General features: G+C 42.0%; 1 protein-coding gene across 5 annotated transcripts in view; it reads right to left on the minus strand.

Moving 5' to 3' along the window:
* LOC129193111 (leucine-rich repeat and fibronectin type-III domain-containing protein 2) overlaps positions 1–22,547 on the minus strand; it is a 147,130-nt gene that overhangs the window by 99,594 nt on the left and 24,989 nt on the right. The window lies entirely within an intron of this gene.

Here is a 22,547-nt window from a genome sequence, read left to right on the forward strand (position 1 = left end):
GCAGTCAGAGAAGCAATTTGTTAAAGGACTGTGGAGTGTTCTCTTCTAATGTTTCATTAATTCATCCCTGTTCACCCTCCTCTCGTCTGTGCTAAAGCCTCTTATGTCTGCATTGGGATTTTTAAAAAAAAAACGGCGGCTAAGGTCAAAATGTGATCTTTATCTGTGAGTGTGGCGTCTTCCAGGGCTATTGCAGCTGGGGTGGGGAGGTTCTTGTCTTAGTTTTTGCCATTATGTGAGATGCCGTGTCCTGCTATGCAGTCAAGCCTTGTAGACAGAACGAACTGATGCTCTTAGATTGCTGTTAATGTTACTTGAACCTTACGTGCACCCTCCCACTTTATTAATGTCCTCATAGCTACTTTAACCTCTCTTATCTAAGGTAAGAAGCCTCTGCACATTAATGAATAGTTGACATTTAAGTAAATGGGTGGTTTTTAGTGTAAAGAGTGTAAATATGCTCTTAGTATAACTGCAAAGTGGGCTCAGGCTTTTGCTATTATTCATAATTGTTGTAGACAAAGCTCAAGACACCACGCCTCAAGCATCTTGCCTCAGAGTTAGTACTTAAATCATAAAAGTAAAGTGCATAAATGTTTGTTGTTGGGGTTTTTTTTATGTATGATCCTAAGTCCATTATGTTCCTGTTTGCTTTTCAAACTGCAGGTTTAGGCAAACCTCTCTCTTTATGTACACAAGCCTGTGGACACCCGAGTAGCAAGCAGGAACCTAATGAGCTACCCCACACAAACACACACACACACACACACACACACACACGCACGCACACACACACTAAGCCGCTCAAGGGCCTTTCACTGGCATCCTAACCTGTTTATAGTAAGAAGCTATACTGTGGTGGCCCTGATTCCAAGAATAGTGGCCTCTTTTTGACAACCAACATTCAGCGTAAAAACAGAGGTTCTCGCTGTAGGCAATGATTATTTTGCATTAGGAGAGGGTAGCTAGATAGGCAGTGCACCACCAGATCCAACAAATGCTGTTGAGGTGAAAAAAGTTCCTTGATTGTTCTTCCCTTACCAATAATACACAACACAAATATAAATGCAACTCCCATCTTTCATGAGCTGAATTCCAAGATGGAAAACTTTTTCTACGTCAAAAAAAAAAGGCCTGTTGCTTGCAAATATTGTTCACAAATCTGTCGAAATTTTTGTTTAGCAAGCACCTCTCCTTTGCCAAGACAATCCATCACCTTCATAGGTGTGGTGTCTTAAGATGATGATTAGACAGCATGATTATTGCACAGGTGTGTTTTAGGCTGGCCAGAACACTTCTCCAAAGCCCCCGACGCCATGGGATGTGAGCATTTCCCCACTCAAGGTGGTTACGATGACAAACTGCAGTCAGGTCGAGACCCCGATGAGCATGACAAGCATGCAGATGAGCTTCCCTGAGAGGGTTTAGAACCATTGGATTCATAGCATCAAGAGATACTGTGATGACAGTACCGTATTGACTTGAAATAAGAAAAGAGTCAAATACCAAATGTATCTTTTTAAAATATTTTTTTATAGAAAAAAAAACTAGATTGCAATGAAGCAAGGTACCGGTGCACTATGTCAAAATAGAACATTTGTCTATCCAGTGTAGAAAACAGCCTAAATTATGCTTTCATTTGCTGTAGTTATGTTTTGTAATTTTCAACTGTGAAAGTTTTTCTATATATTTTTTTTTTCTCATGTGAAGGATGAGATACCATTTGATTTGGTCTTAATGATTTTCCCTATGTAATGGTGCACTCCATTTTGTAGTCTGAATTTTTTTATGTGCCATGTTGGTAAGCGGCTCAGGGGACAATCTATCAGTGTTTTTGTTCCGTAATATCATTCAGTACTTTTTTTAAAAACAAAATTCCCTATTACAATTACTCAGTGAGGAAAAACTATTTATTACAACGTTCTCTTTGTCACGCAGTTTTATCACAACAAACGCTATTTGATTGTAGTTTGGTAAAAAATTACATTCAGACTTTCCTGGCACACAACAACAGCAATAAGAGAGACTAACATGCATCTTTTCCAAGCCAAACAGGGACAACTATGATAACTCAAACACCCAGTGATGGTTCTAGCTTCAGTGGCGCCCTGTGCAACAATCCCAACAGCCTCCCATCCCCACCCCACCTCCCGCTTTGGGCACCACCGAATGGGCCCGCACTCCCCATCATCTATTGCCACATTAATTGCTCGTTTTACGACACAAGACATTTTTTGCAAGTTACCACAAAGTAAAAGACAGAGCCCCCAACCCCGTGGGCGCCGCATCTCATTCAGGTGCAGGTGCTGTTTGCGCTACACCGAGTCGGAGGTTGGCGCTAATTCCCCACTCAGGTCAACGATATGCCACCACTTATTGACAAGACAAAAACACTTCACTGCACAATTTGTTTGTTTTTTTGTCGTGGGGGCACAGAGTACTTCTTCATCAATGCCACCCTGTGCGTAAGGTTAGTTTATTCTATCACATTCATTCCGTAATATGGAATACTTACAGTGATGACATACAGTATCTCCAAACCTTTGGCCCGTTTCTCCTCTTTCCTTTCCTCTTTCTTCTAAATCGTGCACCCGATGGCTTTGACCTTTTGTTTTCCATGATGTTTTGTTGACACTTTATCATCATCCCCCACTAGCAATCAGAGCTAAACCAACTCAGATTGACCCATAATTTGCTCGTTTTTTGTTATTTAACATTTTCGTAGTGAAATAATATGTTTGAGACTCTTGGCTTGCGATATAGTCAATATTATACAATATTAAGAATGAAATTTGTTTTATGTTTACTTGCTTTCCTTCGAACTAACCTGAGGGTTGAGCCCCAGTATCCCTCTCCATATTCTGTTTGGTTTTCTCCGCTTCATGTGAGCTGTATGTGGGTGGCTATCCCACCTGAGCTGATACACATATCCTGATGTGATGAACAAATGAGCAAAGAGCACTCTTTATTAATTTTACCTCATCCTTGCAGAGAATGCCGCCCATTGGCTCATATAAAAAAGGCCACTGCATACACCGTATGTTTGCTTTACATAAACTAGTACACTATCAGTATATTAGATGTTTGTTTTGACTAAAACGCTACCTTTAGTTCAAACATGCATCTTACTCTGCAGCCTATAGCCTGAAGTCTTTCCACAGTACAGTGTGTGGAATAAAAGTCCTTCAAAATAAATCTTCTCTGGAATGGATGTTATAAGCAATAAAATTGATTTTTGTGGGAAACTGAATGGGCGTATAGCTGCCCAATCATCTAGTTATATCGCTGACCTTTTTAATCCATTAGAAGCTTAAACTGCAGCCTTAACACCTTAGGCAGAAAGTAATTTGTTTGAGTCAGTCTTACTATGAGGATTGATCAGCACTAAATGTGTCATAGGAACAAGGTGCCCGGGGAGATAAAAGTGGCTTCTTTCAAAAAAGCCATCTATTTTCCTAAACATACACATTTAATCTATCCTGGGGGTCTGATGGGTGAGAATCAGTGAAGCACAAAGCGATTTTAGTGAGTGTATACAGTAAGTTTAAGATTGTTTGATGAGCGTGAGCGCTCTGTGTTGCTGGGAACACTACTACACTTCCTTGGCCCCAGCACAGTTGAAAGAGGCAGTTAGACCATGGTGCAATTATTATTAGACCAAAATAAAGAAAAACAACACTTTGCTTGACGATGCACTGACGTCAGAGATTGGCAGGACATAAGCCTGTGTGCCTTCATGGTATGATGACCTCTTCCTCACCTCTGACAAGGATTTAACACTACTTTAAAAGCAAGAAGTGAGGGATTGTAAAAGCGAGATGCTGTCAACAAACTGTCAAAATACTGTGCAGTCTGTAAAAAGGAGATTGACCAATTGGTGCTCCATTGCAAGACTGGAATTAAGGTCACAGCTTTAGAAGTACCATCTATTAATTCTATTTCTGTGCAGTTTATACATTAATACACATTTTGACATTCACATTTCCATAATGAGCAGTGGTATCTGTGTTTCAGCCACATACAATGTGTAGTCAAATACGGTAGCAAATTAGGAGGAACCTCCTCCTCATCCTCCTGTAATTGTCTCACTACAGCAAAACATTTCTACAAAAGGAACTCTGCCTTGTTTGGGAACTGTTTCATTTTTTATATATTGTTTTATTTTGCAATGCGGATCAAAACGTGTAACTACAACATATGCAATATTCACTAATAGGGTTGGGGCCCTGCGATTGGCTGGCAACCAGTCCGGGGTGTACCCCGCCTCTTGTCCAAAGTCAGCTGGGATAGGCTCCAGCATATCCCCTAAACAGGATAAGCGGCATAGAAAATGGATGGATGGATAATGGGGTTGGGCATCATTTGAATTTGAACTCTTCCGGTTCAGGTTCAGATTCTTCGTTTTGATTCGGTTCCTGACAATTCTCGATTCCGATGCTTTTAAGAGGCAGGGTCTGTTTAAATGAGGGCGCTAACCGGAATTGTTTTTGTATAAAATGACTTGTTTAATGTTGTTTAATGATATGAACTTTTTCTCTACTTTAATATTAATTTATTCCGGGGCTATTTTCAACCAGCATATAAATAACGAACCATTCACCTTGAATAGAAATGTTATGAAGTTTCTTTTTACTCGAGTACACTTTCATAAAAGATGTTTACTTTTGAAAAGTAGTATACTTTGTTTTCTGCCTCAATGCTGATGGAAGCTATTTTTTATGACACCCTTATTTTGTTAAAACCATTAAACAGGATATATCCCAAAGTTCTCTTATTTTGATGGCCGGAAGTGTGTCATGTGAGCCGAGAAGGTCCCTTGACTGTTGCTAACAGAGACGTACTGTGCAAATAAACCTACCTAGCCGTAGCTTCCGTCCTTTATTTACACCAAACTTCCACATCAGCTAGCATCCTGAAACCCTCGGTTACACTGGCATGAAACAGACATCACTCATAGTTTGACTTTCCTGCTTCTGCCTGCTTAGAGCAGGGGTCACCAACGTTTTTTCTTGCGAGAGCTACTTTTAAAAAATGAAAATGGCAACGAGCTGCTCATTTTTGTAGAAATGATTTTCATACCTTTTTTCAACCCAAACAAATCAAATATGCTTGTTTTACCAAAACATTCACAAAATGCTGGTGTCCACAACTCACATTTTATGTTTCAGAATACTTTTCTTTCTACTGTTCTCACATTATTAACTGAAAGCCTGAATGAAAAGGAGGCCTGCGGGCGCCTCATGTGGTCGTGGGGGGCTACCTGGTGCCCGCGGGCACTGTGTTGGTGACCCCTGGCTTAGAGGAAGTCCGACGTAGCACATCAAAGACGAGGGACTCTTACTTCTGCACCACGAACATGTGTAAACATTAATCATGTTGTTCGTGCACCCTCCTTTGCATCATATCATTGTGTTGCCAGTGTTGCACTGAGCCGACCGCCCTTTTTTATGAACTTAAGACAAACTTTTTAGCCGCTTCTTCTTCACTGGCGCTCGCCGTCTTCTTCTTTGTTGGTGTTCGCGGCTATTTCTTCCGGTCGGTGAAGTGGGCATGGAAACTAGGAATTGAAATAAATACGTTTGAACGATCTCGGGAGAATCGGAATGTTAGTCCCGGTTCCCATCAATGCTCGATGTCCAACCCTATTCCCAAAGGTTGATTTCCAAACACACAGCTGCCCACGGCTGCTAATGGGTTTTAGGAAACTTTAGTAAACTTTAGTATTTGCAATACAATAAAATGTCATGAAATGGTCTTCAGTTTAAGAAATCTTCCCAACCGTGTTGGTTTGTCCAGTACCTTTCAAACTGCAACCACACAAAAGCTGAATTCTAATGAGCAGGGGTGAGTCTTCCCATGGTCATTAAACATATGTACAGTGATCCCTCGTTTATTGCGGTTAATTGGTTTCAGACCCGACCGTGATAAGACCGAAGTAGGATTCCTTATGTATAAATCAATGTTTTCATAGCGCATATATAACCAGTTTCCAGCCTTCTAAATATGATTTTTAACATTATTAAAGACCTCTAGACATGAAATAACACCCCTATAGTGACATGTACACCCATATTACCCAATATAGTAGACATAATACAAGTAACTAAGCCATTTAAGACATAAATAAGACTTATGCTTGTATGTATTGCTATAAATATGTTCCTTAGGGGAATTCAATTGCAGGATGAACAGGAAATGACATCAGGGTTTCAGCGTTGAGTTTTAGCTTGGCGTGTGTTAAGGCTGCAACAGTAGCCCGTTTTTTTTTTTTTTATTACGGATTTTTATTAGGGATTATTGTGCCTTTTGTGAGTTAATTCAAACCTGCCATAAAAGCCTGTGTTTCCGGTGATCAAGTCTGGTGCTTCTGTGTTTCACCGAACATTGCAGTAACATTACTGACACCTCTACCAGTGTAGAGTACTACATATTATCACATCTTTGATTGTGTCTTCTGAATGCCTTTTATTTGTATTTTAGTTCATTTAGCCATTTTTATGCTTGGAAATTCTTAATCTAGGCAGAATTATTTATTATTGTATACATTTTGGAAAACCCATGATAGAGTGAAGCTGCGGAATTTGAACTGTGATGTGGGACTACTGTATTCTGATATTTTCAGATCAGAATCAGGCCTCTTACTATAATTTAGGATAAAGCAAGACCCTTGTAACCAAGACCAGTGCTTCTCAACTGATATGACGAGCGCTGACCCAAATGGCAAAAATTTTTAGACAAATATATCTTACATTTAATGAAAAGACAATGCACTTTCAATTCGAGCTAGTGCAAAATAACACCGTGTGCCAGAGTTCCATTTCAAAGCCTTTACTTTGAAGCACCGTTAAACTAACCATAAAGAAATAAAGCATGTCTATTTTAACTTGCATAAAATATGATATATTTTCTGTGACATTCAACATGAATGAAGTGCATTTAAACAAATGCGCTAGCTCAATGGAAATTTACATTGAAAATTCCATATACACGCTAGCGATTAGCATTAGCAGTTTTCCAAGGCGATTTCAAACACCCCTAAATAGGACAATAAAATAAATAACTATGATGCACATTCGACTTAAACAGCTGACCTATAATAAGCATCAAATGCTTACAGTCAAACACTTTCTATGGCTCAACAAGGGACAGGACTGTCACATTCAACGTTTTACAATCTAACGTTGTTGGTCTTCGATGACAGCAGGTTTAAAATAGCCCTACAGAGTGTTGTCGCCACCTATAGGAGTTTTAATAGACGACACTCCACTGCATAAAAAAAACACTTCAGAATAAATGTGCAACATTAAGACCCACGACCCACTGAAAACGAGTTGAGAATCACTGCCATTAAACAATGTATGTGTCGGGGAAGGACAATCACTCCTCTACATTTATAATGATGAAAACGTGCCAGTGTCGTGTTACGTCTGAGTAAGAGTATTCATAAAACTGAAAAGCTGTCAAAGTGTACAACCTGCAGGGGTACTTGACAACAAAACACACTTAAGGCTTAATAAAACATATGCACCCACAAAAGAAAAATGAAAAACTAGCCATCCATGTGTACAAAGGCTGATTCCTCTTTGACAAATGAGTGTTTGGGCATTGCTTATGTCGCGCTCTCACCTCATATGAGCCTTCCATCTCTTCAGTTGTTCTTTCAAAAAAGAAAGACTATTTCTCACGAGTAGCACGTAAATGTCAACAAGGAATCCTAATCGGTGACAGTTAAAAAACTAAATGATCAAGTGAGTGTGGTGGTAAACTTATGTTTGTTTCTCTATTTAAAATAATGACCTGAAGAATAATTTATACAGATAATTGTGAATAAGCGTAGTCACCATATGCTGGGTGATCTTGCTTAAATGACCCAATTATGGAATATTCCAAGTTATCAAATGTCCAGGTCTTCTACGCAAGCATCTTTTTTTTCTATAATCAGCTTCTGTTTCAGTGTCATTGTAATTTCCTTCATGGTTTGAAAATATACAGTGTGAATTGTAAGAACGGTGCAATCAAAGCTTTTATTGCTAAGAAAAAAGTATTATGTTTTTATCAGTGTCTGATAAAAAAAAAAACAAAAAAAAAACTGTCCGCTTACGTCCTCACTGAAGGCCCAGGTACCAAATGCACCACCTGCCGCTGCAGGTGTCCAGTAGGTCCGACTCAAACCGAGATGTATTCTAACTGAATACATTTTTCCGATAAGAAATAATGCCAATAATCCGTTCCAAATAGCCAAAAATGTTAACACATTAGTTTATAAGTATATAGTTTTATATTATATAATTATAGTTTTGCAATTATAATTTTATATGCAGAAAACACTGGCAAAATGCATGTAGATGCATATAATTGGTGAATGACAGGGATAAATCAGCATTTAACATCACTCTGACCTTGATTGAACACTTGATTGTTGACAAAAAATGTGATGTGGCAGTGAGATCCACTCGTACACCAACTTTCTGTTTTGCCTTGAGTTATTTAATTGAATTTAATTGTGTTTCTCACCCTCTTTATTAAATTTTCAGGCATTTTCAACTTTCTTTGGCTTTATCGCAGGTTGTTTTTCAGCCGTGTTCAAAAGAAAAGCATAGACTTGAAGCGTAGCTGTGTTTGTTAGCGAAGAACTACAGAGTCAACCACTGATGACATCTTATACGGGCAACGTAGCTGACTTGCGGTTCCTGTTTCCATGTATTAGCAAGCCAATAGGCTGTTAATGTGGACATTTTGTGATAAAAATACATTACGGACACAGATGGACTCACAAAGCATATTAATAATACAAGACAAATGCCATATCATATGCCAAACGGAAAATGTATGCAAACCGAGAAATAATGTCGCATAAATGATCGACGTTAACTGAAAAACATACTAACCAGGGTGTACGCTAACCGAGGTTCCACTGTACGTTCATTGGTGAGATGCGGTTAGATTTTAAAGTTGAAAGAACCTTTCTTTGACAATCGATTTGTACCGGTACACTATTAGACAAGAACTAGCTCTATATACAGGGTCAAATATGCTGCAGTCAAATCCCTTCACTTTTCTGCAACGCTTTTCTCTTTTCCTATACCTTGACAAGATTATAATAGTGAGTTTATCACATGTGGGTTTCAGCAACATGGCTGCTATAGCCTGCTTAGTTTCATATGAGAAGAAACGAGCAGTAATATGCCGGGATTATGTTATTTATCATTGCGGTGACAATTGTTAATCCATTTTTAATGAAAGGTTGAAGGGTGACAGATTTCAAATTACAACAAAACAAACCAGTGGAAAATGAATGAAGAAAAATGAAATGGTTTACTTCTCCTACTTACCACATTTATATAAACTATCCAGGCTGAAGCTTTTTGGGTCAATTCAGCTGGAACGAAACATAAAAAAAAAAAAAACACCTTTGCAAATGTTTTCTGAGCTAAAACAGGCTTGGCAGGTTTTGCTCAAAGGATAAAAAAAATCATCTTTTAGAGAAACACTGAATGCAAGCAATGAGCAGCATACAGGGTGCATGTAATTTGCTAGCAGGTCTGACTCACATGTTACACAATCACCAAGTGCCACTGCGAGCTTACAAACTCATTTTATTGTTGCACAAGCAAACACTTCTATAATCCTGTATCACCTGCAATAGGACTGGGAATCCTTGACTTGACCTCCACAGTGGAAACCAAAACATGTCTTTCACTTCTCGCTGCATTCCACAAGCACATGAGATCAGTGCTGAATTAAACATACACCAGTGAGCTCCTGTCGAAGCTATGCCAAACAGCAAATCCCTAGCCAGCGATGTGTGTATCCCGCAAGGCTCCGCGTTTTCGCTCATAATTCTTTTAACTTCAATTAGACAACTGCTGATGATAAGGGAGCTCATCAGCACCCATAAATAAGCCAAGCTTTTCTACAGCAGCCAAAGTAACATCACAGTCATCTTCCTCTGGGATCTCCTATTCACTAATGAATGAAAAGGAGACAGATCAACTGCCCTCATTCATTCATTGAGTCAATGTCGTTGCACTGTGTTACGCCTCGGTTTTTGATAGACAACACCTTCTGATAGTCCTCGAGGAAGACAATGTACAGTACAATACAATATAATCCTACCTGCGGAGTTTATATTTTGTATCAATGAAGCTGAAGCAATTATATAACGCAGACGCTGCTGACAGTACAGGTGGTCCACGGTTTGAGACATTCTGTGTTACGACGCTTCGTGGTTACAAACATGCTCCCAGAAATTCATTGAACACGTAATTTTGGAGTCGCTCGAGAACTTGTTACAGCAGAAGAATACACTATGTGCGGCTCATGCGCAGCCACGTTATTCTCAACACTCGATTGTCGAGACCGTCGCTAGGGATAGTGATTGTATTGTAAAGACTACCCAACAGGACGACGAGGAGGTGGTCGGTAAGCAATCTTTCTATTGCAAAAACAAAGAGGCTACTGTCAGTCCCAAGCATGCCAAAACAACATCAGCAAACTCAATTGTCCTCTCTGTACGCAGCAATCCTTTTTGGCCTGTACCCACACACACACACGCACACACACACACACACACGAACAGTCAGGACTCAACCTGTCACAGCCTCACAGACTGTCAGAAATTGCAAAACTCTTTTAACACTCCACATAACTGCCAAGTCGCTACAGTATCCTTGAGCATGTCATAGGATCTGCTCCTCCAACAGTGACAACTAATTACTGTAGTAATAACTAAGAAGCTGTAATTCCATATTTTCTGCAACATTTTTCCAATTAAAAATAAATGGGCAAATTAAATGGCGCCCACTACTGGTGAAAAATAATTGTACATTTTCGATCACTGTAACGTTCTACTTGTTCTACAGGGTGAGACAGCTCAGGTGGAGAACTTGATGGTTGCTGGTTCAGTGCTAAGTCCTTGTGTAATCGTTCAACATGTTCATGCATTTCAACACTCATTCTCCATTTTTACATTCCAACATTTCAAATTCTACCGTTTTTTGTTTTTTTTGTCTGCTAACTACTTCCACATTTCTCAACGGATTCAAACCATTCCAACATAAAAATGTTCAGCTGATTCCGGGCATGTATAAGAACTTTAAAAAAATCCACATTTTTCATAAATCGATATTTTCTGTGACATTTGTCCCATTGAAAATGAATGGACAATTTCAATGTTCCCCTACTGGTGGAAATCAATTTAAACTTTGTCATTACATTTAACATTCTGCTTCTTCTGTGTATGGTGACATGGTTCTCTTGGTGGTAGGTCGTCTCCTAACCCAATGGTTTCTTAGTCGATCCTCATATCAGTGCTTTCACCACATTTCTAAGAAATTTCAGCATTCCTTCTGCATTTCAGACACAAATATGACTTACAACACGTAGGAAAGGAACTCATTCGTAACCAAAGGACCACCTGTACGAGTCATATGCTCTCCGTGGACTCGTACCGTCTGGTCTTCTTGAGTATGATGAGACAAGCTTGGCACTCATATTTTTGGACCATTTCTCCCATTCTTCTTTGCAGATACTATACATTTTGATCAGGTCCAATGGGGAGCAACAGTGCAGTTTCAGATCACACCAAAGATGCTCCATCTGGTTCAGGTTTGGGCAGTGACTGGGTTACACAAGGACAGTCATCAGCTTTCCCCCACTACTTTCTCAACTTGCCTGTGTATTCTGACAATCTCTGCGTCCTTATCTGTATTCATCTTGCCCTCCAACTTGATTTGTCTTCCTGTTAATGTTGCCGAAAAACATCCCCAACACATGATGCTGCCAGGTTGACTGTCAGGATGGTTTTGGTTGGGTGACGGATGGTACCTGGCTTGAGTGCTTGGCTTGTTTCATCAAACTAGAACATTTTTTTTTTCTCACAGTCTAAGAGCCCTTTAAGTGCATATTGTCCAACTCAAAGTGGGGAATTATGTAATTTTTTTTACTGAAAAGTGGCCTCCATTTGAGTCGCATCATCAAGGCCTAATTGGTGAAGGGCTGAAGAGATGGTTTTGTTTCTGGAAGGTTCTCACTTATATTCGAAACAGCTCTCAGTGGCTGCAGTGACATGATCCAGGAAGAGATATACAGTTATGTTACAATTGTATACCATTTAAAACATGAATGCATAAACAGTTATTTAAAAAAGCATATCAATGAAAAAATAATATTCTCAGACAATATAATGTGAGATGAACCCAATTTAAATTTAACAATGCCTTGATGAATAAACTTTTGCAACCTCATATGTGTTCCATGGACAAATATTTCAGCTATCATCCTATTTAGATTTTACACATCATATTTCCATCTTAAAACATTTCTGCTGTATGACTTTACATAAGAGTATTATGTTTAATCGACTTCAAAAACGGTAAATACCAACTTAGTGTGTCTGCTGTGTATTTTATAAAGACATGACATGGCAGCAGAGCCGACTGACTCATTAGGCAATATAGGCAGACGCTAAAGACGCTGTGGTCTCCAAGGGGGGGCAAAAAAATCGGGGGGGGGGGGGGGGGGGGGGGGGGGGGGGGGGGGGGGAATGTATATACCAGGAGTGATATTAAAACTAGTTCAAGTCTTAAAATAGAAATGCTCACATTGATTAGAATGTAAAGCAATATGCAATTATTTTTAATATTATTATTTTTTATTTTTACAACAAATGGTAACAAATACATTTCCCCATGACCATCATTTTTGTATATAATTTTGCATATACTGTATATATATATATATATATATATATATATATATATATATATATATATATATATATATATATATATGTGTATATTATATACTTTAGCTTTTGTATATATGTAGTTATTTTATTTACTTTTTGTATATAGGTATTGCATTTGATGTTGATTGCTGGGTTTATTACTATTATTACCATATATTCCAGGATTTTTATTTTGTGGTAATGGTATTACACTGTAATTCAGATTTTTTTTGTATTTATTTGTAATTTGTTAACCATGTAAATTGGGTGACATGTTATCTTACAAATGAAGCGGTAAAAACAAAGCCATTCACTGTGCTTTGTAAGCGCCGGGCCGCCATGTAAACTCATCCTAAGGGCGCCACTTTGGGTAGGTAGGGCTGGCTCTGCATGGCCACAAGAAAAAAAATATGAATCATCAATGATAAGGAAAAGAAAGAAACTCAGAAGATAGAGAATTACTTTGCATGCCAGAGCTTTCTGTGGTGGCCCTCAGAGTCAAATCAGCCAAATGAGTGAAAGTACTCAGAATAAGATAAGATGTTTTCAGTATCCATTAGTATTTTCACATCATGCACTTTGCTGCCACTTATGCATTTGCTTTTATGTCTCTAAATACATTCTAAACAATAGTGAAACCTATTTTTATATTTCAGTTAATGTTCCTTTACAGCATAAATGAGACAAACAAGCCTACATAACTTGCAGCCAGAGTTTACTGTATCCACTGACAGAAAATCCTAAACAATATACATTATAATGTACATAATGATGAACTTGAAGCTCCTAGTTCATGATAAATAATCTATGTCGCTTAAGTCACTAGATACCCTCATGTGCCGTATGAGAAGAAAACCAAGACCTTCTATGTTGAAAATGAGCTTTTCATTCTCCAATCAATTTGCAACCAATGAGTAGGTTTCTTCATGGGCTCACAATACTGAAATCTTCAGCTCGGACAGTCAGGGATTTTTAAATCAGGTTAATTGTCATGTAAAATCAACTGTTTTGTAGAGTTGTTGTCATGTTCTGCATTCTGCTCTGCTGCCCTCTGCTGTTTTTGTGTTGCAGCACATCCCTGAACATGACCCAGACCTAATCACACACACCTGCAGCTCATTACCTCCTCCCTTCTTAAGCTGCAGCCAAACAATCTACCAGTGCCAGATTGTACTCCTTGACTCCCTGACCTCCTGTTCCTTGCTCCCGCTTAGCCCGGCTTCTTGTTCCTTACCCTGCATTCTGGCTCCCTTACCTGCTTGTTCATTCAGCCTTGTATCCAAGATATCTCCTGTCAGGTTTGCCTACAGTGTTTTTTGTTTGTACTTTGGTTTTTGTTCCTGACAGCCTTTTGCTGTCAGTGTTTTTCGTTGGTTAACCGTTAGTGGATTTTCCTTAGTTGTACTTTTACCTTGTGGACTCTTTCTGTTTCGTATTAAAGTATTTTTGTTACTATTTTTGACTCTGGTTGTCTGCATTGGGATCCTGATTCCTGTCGTGGCTCCCACCACGCCTGACAGAACAATCTGGCCAAAATGGATCCCGCAGACATGGAGCACTTCCGCTCGGCCCTGGCACATCAAGGCCAATTAGTCGGTGGCCACGAGAAGACCCTCCAAGGCATCATGGAGGCCATATCGGTCCTATCTGCCGGCATGGACGCTCTAAACCTACGACTCGCCAGCACCTCCTCTCACCCGCCACCAGAGGTCGGTACGTCCCCACACGCCTTAGACGCACCACATGGCGCAGCTGCACACGCACCTGTATCTCATCAGCTGCGAGAGCCTAATATCCCTCACCCTGCTCGCTTCTCTGGAGATTCGGACTCCTGCAACCAGTTTCTACACCAGTGTTCCCTCGTTTTTGACCAGCAGCCCACCACGTACACATCGGACCAATCCAAGGTAGCATTCATAATGAGCTTACTCTCGGGTAGAGCCGCTACGTGGGCTATGGTTGCGAGCACATCTATGCCTGCCATACGCACCTCCTTACCTATGTTCCTGGAAGAAATCAGACGGGTTTTTCACCATCCCATTCGGGGAATGGAAGCAGCTAGCCGACTACTAGACATGAAACAGAAAGGACGCTCGGTGGCAGATTTTTCTATTGATTTCCGAGTGCTTGCTGTAGAGAGTGGGTATCCCGATACCGTTCTCCGAAGTATTTTTCGCAAAGCACTCGATGTACACATTAAAGATGAGCTGGTGGCTAAGGACAACACTACTTCCCTCAACGGCCTTATCAATTTAGCCATAGAGTTAGAGAACCGCATAAGGGAGAGGGTGAGAGAGTACACCAAGGAGGGATACGGCGGCAGGTTGTCAATTCCTACCAGGATATCATTACCATCTCCTGAGGGACAGAGGCTCGAACCAGGGATCGGAGACGCCGTGGCCGTACTACCAGAGGTTCCCATGCAACTTGGGGGACGACGCCTCGCCGCCGAGGAAAGAGCACGTCGTCGCAAGCTGGACCTCTGCCTCTACTGTGGAGATCCGGGGCATCGACTCCTCCAATGCCCCATTCGACCACATCGTCGCCAAGGATCGACTTCTGGATCAGCAGCGGAGTTAAAGCCAAGATCCAGGAGCAACCAACCGGCTACGGAGGACCATCCAGCCATGGGGAGCTGTGAGTACCTCCATGATTCAGCCACTACAGCGGAGGAGGTTTCCTTCAAGAGACTTCAAATTAAGGGAGTAATTATAAAGAAAGAGAGAAGTATTGACATAACCGCACTTATTGACTCGGGCGCCGATGACTGTTTCTTGGACACTACGTTTGTTCTCAAACATAATATCAGCATGATTAAGTTACCTGCTAAGAAGGAGGTCTGGTCTTTGGATAGGCGCTTCCTGGCGGCCATTACACACCAAACCGAACCGCTTATCCTTCATCTCTCTGGTAACCACTCCGAGACCATCCGTTTTTATGTCATGCCCTCCCAGTCCGCACCACTAGTGCTGGGGTTAACCTGGCTTAAGCTTCACAACCCACTCTTAGATTGGAACAAATTGCACGTCTCCAGTTGGAGCCCGTTTTGTCACGCTAACTGTCTCCGTTCGGCTCGATCCAATGTTCCCTCTTCCATATCCCCAGAGGAAGTTATAGATCTTACAGGAATTCCTAGCGAATACCACGACTTAAAGCAAGTGTTCAGTAAGGACCGTGCGCAAACACTTCCCCCTCATCGACCGTACGACTGCGCCATAGAATTACTCCCTAACGCCACATTTCCTAGCGCCAAATTGTATAACATCTCCGCTCCAGAACAAAAAGCCCTCAAAGAGTACATTTCCTCTTCCCTAGCAGCCGGTCTTATTCGACCCTCTTCCTCGCCACTGGGGGCGGGTTTTTTCTTTGTTGCCAAGAAAGACAAATCTCTACGGCCCTGTATCGATTACCGGGGGCTCAATAGCATCACGGTCCGCAATAGTTACTCCTTGCCACTTATGGATTCTGCCTTTTCCGCTTTACACTCTGCACGCATTTTTTCAAAATTGGATCTCCGCAACGCCTATCATCTGGTACGCATAAAGGATGGAGATGAGTGGAAGACCGCGTTTAACACACCGCTGGGGCATTTCGAATATCTGGTGATGCCTTTCGGTCTCACGAACGCCCCGGCGGTGTTCCAAAACCTCATTAACGATGTTCTCAGCGACATGATAAATCAATTCTGTTTCGTATATTTGGATGACATACTTATCTTTTCCAGGAATCTTCAAGACCACACCACTCATGTCCGACTAGTTCTCCAGCGTTTAATGGAGAATAGGCTCTACGTTAAGGCAGAGAAGTGCGACTTTCACGCCACTTCGGTGCCATTTCTGGGGTACATTGTGGAGAAAGGTCAACTGCGTGCCGATCCCGCCAAGATCCAGGCGGTGGTCGAGTGGCCTACTCCCAAATCAAGGAAGCACTTGCAGAGGTTTCTCGGGTTCGCCAACTTCTACAGGCGATTCATACGTAATTTCAGCAGCAAAGCAGGACCTCTGACTAGGCTTACATCACCTAAAATTCCGTTTGTATGGACCCCAGAGGCTAATTCTGCGTTTAACACACTCAAGACCTTGTTTACTTCCACTCCGGTTCTGGTACATCCTGATCCTAATTTACAATTTTCTGTTGAGGTTGACGCTTCTGATACGGGAGTGGGAGCCGTGCTGTCCCAGCGGTCCCCGGTCGACCAGAAACTGCATCCCTGCGCCTTCTTCTCGCGTCGCCTCACACAGGCTGAAGGGAACTACGATGTGGGCAACAGGGAGCTGTTGGCCATCGTTCTCGCGCTGCGGGAGTGGCGGCATTGGCTGGAGGGCGCAGTTCATCCTTTTATAGTTATCACCGACCACAAGAACTTGTCCTATATCAGAACCGCCCAGAGACTCAATGCCAGACAAGCCCGTTGGTCACTGTTCCTAACACGCTTCAATTTCTCCATCACCTACAGACCCGGTTCACGCAATATTAAACCTGACGCCCTGTCCAGAGTCTTCAGTCCCACGGAGGAGGGAACAGCGCCGGAAACCATCATACCTGTGGCCCGAGTGTTGGGCGCTCTTCGGTGGGAGGTGGAGAAGAAGGTGTCGGAGGCAACTAAAGGGGAGGAGTCTCCAGAGGGTTGTCCTGCTGGTAAATTGTTTGTTCCTGAGACGCTGAGGTCGGACGTATTGCAGTGGGGTCACGCTTCCAGAGTTACCTGTCACCCAGGAACCAGACGAACTCAACTGGCATTGGCGCAGAGGTTTTGGTGGCCTTCCATGGCGGCGGATGTGAAGGAGTTCGTCGCGGCCTGCTCTGTCTGCGCCAGAAATAAGTCATCGAATCGACCTCCGGCGGGTCTGTTACAACCGCTGCCCATCCCGACCCGTCCCTGGTCACATATAGCTTTGGACTTCGTTACTGGACTACCTGCTTCCAGAGGAAATACCACAATTCTGAACATTGTTGACCGGTTTTCCAAGATGGCACATTTCATAGCGTTACCTGGACTACCTACTTCACTGGACACAGCGCGACTCTTGGTGAGACATGTCTTCCGCATCCACGGAATCCCAATCAACATTGTTTCCGACAGAGGGCCCCAATTCACTTCCAAGGTCTGGAAGTCCTTCTGCAAGATGCTCGGGGCATCAGTGAGCTTATCATCTGGTCACCATCCACAGACAAACGGCCAGACAGAGCGGGCCAACCAGGACCTCGAGGCTGCCTTACGATGCGTCTGCCACCGACACCCGTCATCCTGGTCCATCCACCTCCCCTGGGTGGAGTACGCGCATAACACCCTTGTCAGCTCGGCCACAGGTATGTCACCCTTTAAAGTCGCCAATGGATACCAGCCTCCTCTTTTTCCGTCTCAGGAGGCGGAAGTGTCAGTACCATCGGTCCAGATCCACCTTCGCCGCGCCCGAAGAGTTTGGCGAGAGACGGTAGCTGCACTGAACCGCACGGCGGAGCGCAATCGACGCCTGGCCGACCGCCACAGAATTCCGGCACCCGTCTACCAGGTCGGTCAGGAAGTCTGGTTGTCATCCAGGGACTTACCACTGGCCGGAACCAGCCGGAAGCTTGCACCCAGATTTGTGGGACCATACCTAATTGACTCCATCATCAGTCCCTCCGCCGTCAGACTTAAACTACCTCCAGCACTCAAAGTACACCCGGTATTCCACGTCTCCTGCCTCAAACCTGTGTCCTCCAGTCACCTGTGCCCCCCGGCCGAGTCGCCTCCTCCGCCGCGCCTGATCGATGGCCATCCAGCATACACGGTGAAGGCTATCTTGGACTCCCGAAGGAGGGGCAGAGGATTCCAGTACCTGGTCGACTGGGAGGGTTACGGCCCTGAGGAGCGTTCTTGGGTCTCCCGCTCCCTTATCTTGGACCCGTCACTCATAAGCGACTTCCACCATCTCCACCCTAACAAGCCAGGTAAGCCGCCAGGAGGCGTCTTATGAGGGGGGGACATACTGTCATGTTCTGCATTCTGCTCTGCTGCCCTCTGCTGTTTTTGTGTTGCAGCACATCCCTGAACATGACCCAGACCTAATCACACACACCTGCAGCTCATTACCTCCTCCCTTCTTAAGCTGCAGCCAAACAATCTACCAGTGCCAGATTGTACTCCTTGACTCCCTGACCTCCTGTTCCTTGCTCCCGCTTAGCCCGGCTTCTTGTTCCTTACCCTGCATTCTGGCTCCCTTACCTGCTTGTTCATTCAGCCTTGTATCCAAGATATCTCCTGTCAGGTTTGCCTACAGTGTTTTTTGTTTGTACTTTGGTTTTTGTTCCTGACAGCCTTTTGCTGTCAGTGTTTTTCGTTGGTTAACCGTTAGTGGATTTTCCTTAGTTGTACTTTTACCTTGTGGACTCTTTCTGTTTCGTATTAAAGTATTTTTGTTACTATTTTTGACTCTGGTTGTCTGCATTGGGATCCTGATTCCTGTCGTGGCTCCCACCACGCCTGACAGTTGTGCCAGTAAATGTGGAATTCGATTAAACTGAAATCGTCTGATTGACATGGACTGTACATTTTTGAACAAGACTCAAGCCGGACCCTTATGGGTTAAACACCGTACATGCTGGCATTTAACCACTGCACTGTGCTTTCAATCACCTAATGATGAAAGGCTTCCAGTCAATTCAAAACTTTAGAAAAATGTCACGGACACTCAGTGTCAAACCTTGAGCCAATACTCATGAAAAAGTAAAATAGTTTTCAAAGAATGTGACCGGGTTGTGAGCCATTGCCTTCATTAATGAGTAATGATCTGATGTAAACTTGGCACAGCCAAATCAGTATGACTCCTCCATTGTTTTTGGTACATGTTTTCCCAATCCACAAAGCTTCAATTTTTTATGACAGCCTACATGTAGGTTGCAGTAACTGGCAGGATATTTCAGTACTGGGCATGCTGGGAAAGTGGGCAGATGACTGTGTCAAGTAAGCTGGGGAGGGTGATGGTGGAAGGAATATAGACAGGGTGGAAACAAGTGAATTTCATGTTGATAACCTAGATCAGGGGTCGGCAAACTGCGGCTCCTCAGCTTCCTTAATGGGGCTCCCTTCGTTGAGTTTGGTGATTTTTTTTTAACACTAAAGTGGAGGAAATGTGCCTTTATGAACAAAGTTTGAAATATTCAACTCACCGCAAGTCCGCAAGTTCTTACTGCTGATTGGATGAGCAAGGCAAGGGGGATAAGGGCCTGTGTGTACAGTGAGGCACAAAAAAGACATCTTGGTGAGTGTTCTACCCCCGTGGTAAACCATCCATACCCATGAATATGTCCTTAAAACAGTTTAATTCTGAATGGACATATTCCTTTGCCTTCACTGCCAATGACACTGGCTTAGGCGTGTGCTTGGTATGTGGCGAGAAATTAACAAACAGCGGAGTGGATAAAAGCTTCCAAACTCAATTACAGCTGGTAGTGTGACTGCACATGAGATTTTAAGGAAGGGGAAGCTGTTCACAGATGCAGAACACATGAAAGAATCGTTACCGCCTCTATTCTCTGAATTCCAAAATAAACAGGAAATTATTCCAAAAATGACATAAAAACTTTACCACTCTGCAAAAACAGTCAGACAGGACCAATAGAAACGCAACAAGCATCACCAGTAGGCAAATTCATGACATTAATTCTGCGCAAGCATATTCAATTGCCAATTGCATATTCAATATTCAAGTGATATAAACAATATTGAGCAGACAGCAGTGATATACAGTAAGGATATGTGAACTCTGATAGACTTTTTTATGTTAACTTGGCTACATTTTGTTTTAATTTTACACAAATATGGCAAACATAATTCAGGCCAACATAGTTCAGTGTTTAAATTATTTCAAAGTAGGCCCACGCACTTCTGCCAAGGCTGGAAGATTTGGCACCTGCAAAATCAACGAGTGAATTGCTCGAAGCAAATTCAATAGCTACACAGCTACACTTTCATCCAGATCCAGCATGGCAAATTACAAATCTAGATTTGAAAGAAATATAAGCTTCTGAACGTGTTAAATTTACATGCTTCTGAATATGGGCTACCCAATTCACACTTTGTGGAGTTTGCATGGTAACCCTGTGCTTGCGTCCTCAGACCTACATGAACTTCATCGGTGGTAAAAAAAAAAAAATATGAATTCTGTCAAATATTCTACATGCATCAGATCTGGGGGAAAGAATGAATTCTAGCCATGGAACTGAACTGAAAATGGAACTGCAGTGGTCAAATGCTGCCTACATGTTTTGTTTCAATTTTACGATTGATAACAATGGAACCTGTAAGGTCAGCAGACCTTGCTGTTATGCATTTTAATGCAGTCATTTAACGACATATAAAACAAAGAAAAGCACAATAGCAAATCAAAATACTGTACAAAACACAGTAAATTAGTATTGACTCACCTTTGGAGGTTGTTTTTCAGGGAAATGATGATAAGCGCCTAGTTTGATGTGCATGAGTGACAGATGCAGTGTGTTTTCATCGTCCGGCGAAGAAGAACGATACTGCCTCTTCCAAAAGTAATTGGATGGGAATAGTTAGGCCTTCAATTGCATCGTGGAAAATTAGGGGTAGTTCCCTTTAACTGTACTCCCAAATGACCGAACAATGCAATAAAACGGACACACACATGGTTTGGTGCATGAGCACAAAGCAAAAAAAAAACAAAACCATATTTTAAGTAGCTGCTGCGGTAATGTCGGTTGAATTTTGCTTTCTATTCTCCCAAATTATCCACATTGGCCTGTGAAGTGTTAACGTGTATGCACTGGCTAGTAATGATTGCAAAGGTCACGTCCGAGTGAAATTAATTGCATAAAATAAAATAAACACACGATTCCAGAATTGATTTACCGCTACATTTATATTTCATTTGATGTAGTTATTTAAAAACATAAAAAGATAAAATACAATTAAAAAAAGATGTGTCTATTGATTTTTCTATTGTGTTTTTGCAACCCAGTTCGACCAAGCCATGGCCTGGTGGTATGGACTACCCAGAGAAAAGCCAGGGGGACTACTTGCAAACTCCACACAGACAGATACAAGCTGAGCTGAGAACCCAAAACCATCTGGGTATGAGGGAAACATACTAATCACATACCACATGTATTGCGAAATTACGCTAAAACAACAACTGGAGTGGAAATTTCTACCAGATCACAGCATGACTGGACAACTTGCTCATCACATTTAAAGCTATTTAAAGATATTAAGAGTTCAGGCCTGAGATCAGTGTAGAAAATCACCAAAGAGAGGAAGCAAAAACAGGCAAGTACCCAAATCAGTCAATCCATGCTGTCCAAGGGGAAAACATCATCTGTGTTCTTCCTTCTGACTGGGCACGCTGCCCTGTACATCACTGACACAGTCTCAGCTCCTGTCGCAGAAATAGTGGGGCCAGACTGTCTGAAATTAATGAGTCCAGTATTCCATCATTGTTTTAATTAGACTTTAATGAACTACAGACATCTATCATGAATGAATGAATGAATGAATTTGTTTCAACAAGACTTCATGACATTGTTGAAGGACATACAATACAAACAGTGGTGTGCAGTCAGGGCCGGCAAAGCCCTTCTCTGCTGGCCTAACCATTACCAGAAGCATTAACCTACAATTACACCTTAAATTCTAGTATTTGGTCCATAAAATTCTGACTTTTCAGTCAAATTCACTTGTACAGCTGGCCCACAGTGACATCAGCACTTTTTCGTCGACTGATTGGTTGATCAGTTCAAAACTGTTAAGCCAAGTTACACCCTCAATGGCTGACTGAGGAAGAGAAATTGACATCTTTGATGAGTAGATGTA

Source organism: Dunckerocampus dactyliophorus, chromosome 13 (assembly GCF_027744805.1).
Source record: "Dunckerocampus dactyliophorus isolate RoL2022-P2 chromosome 13, RoL_Ddac_1.1, whole genome shotgun sequence".
NCBI lineage: Eukaryota > Metazoa > Chordata > Actinopteri > Syngnathiformes > Syngnathidae > Dunckerocampus > Dunckerocampus dactyliophorus.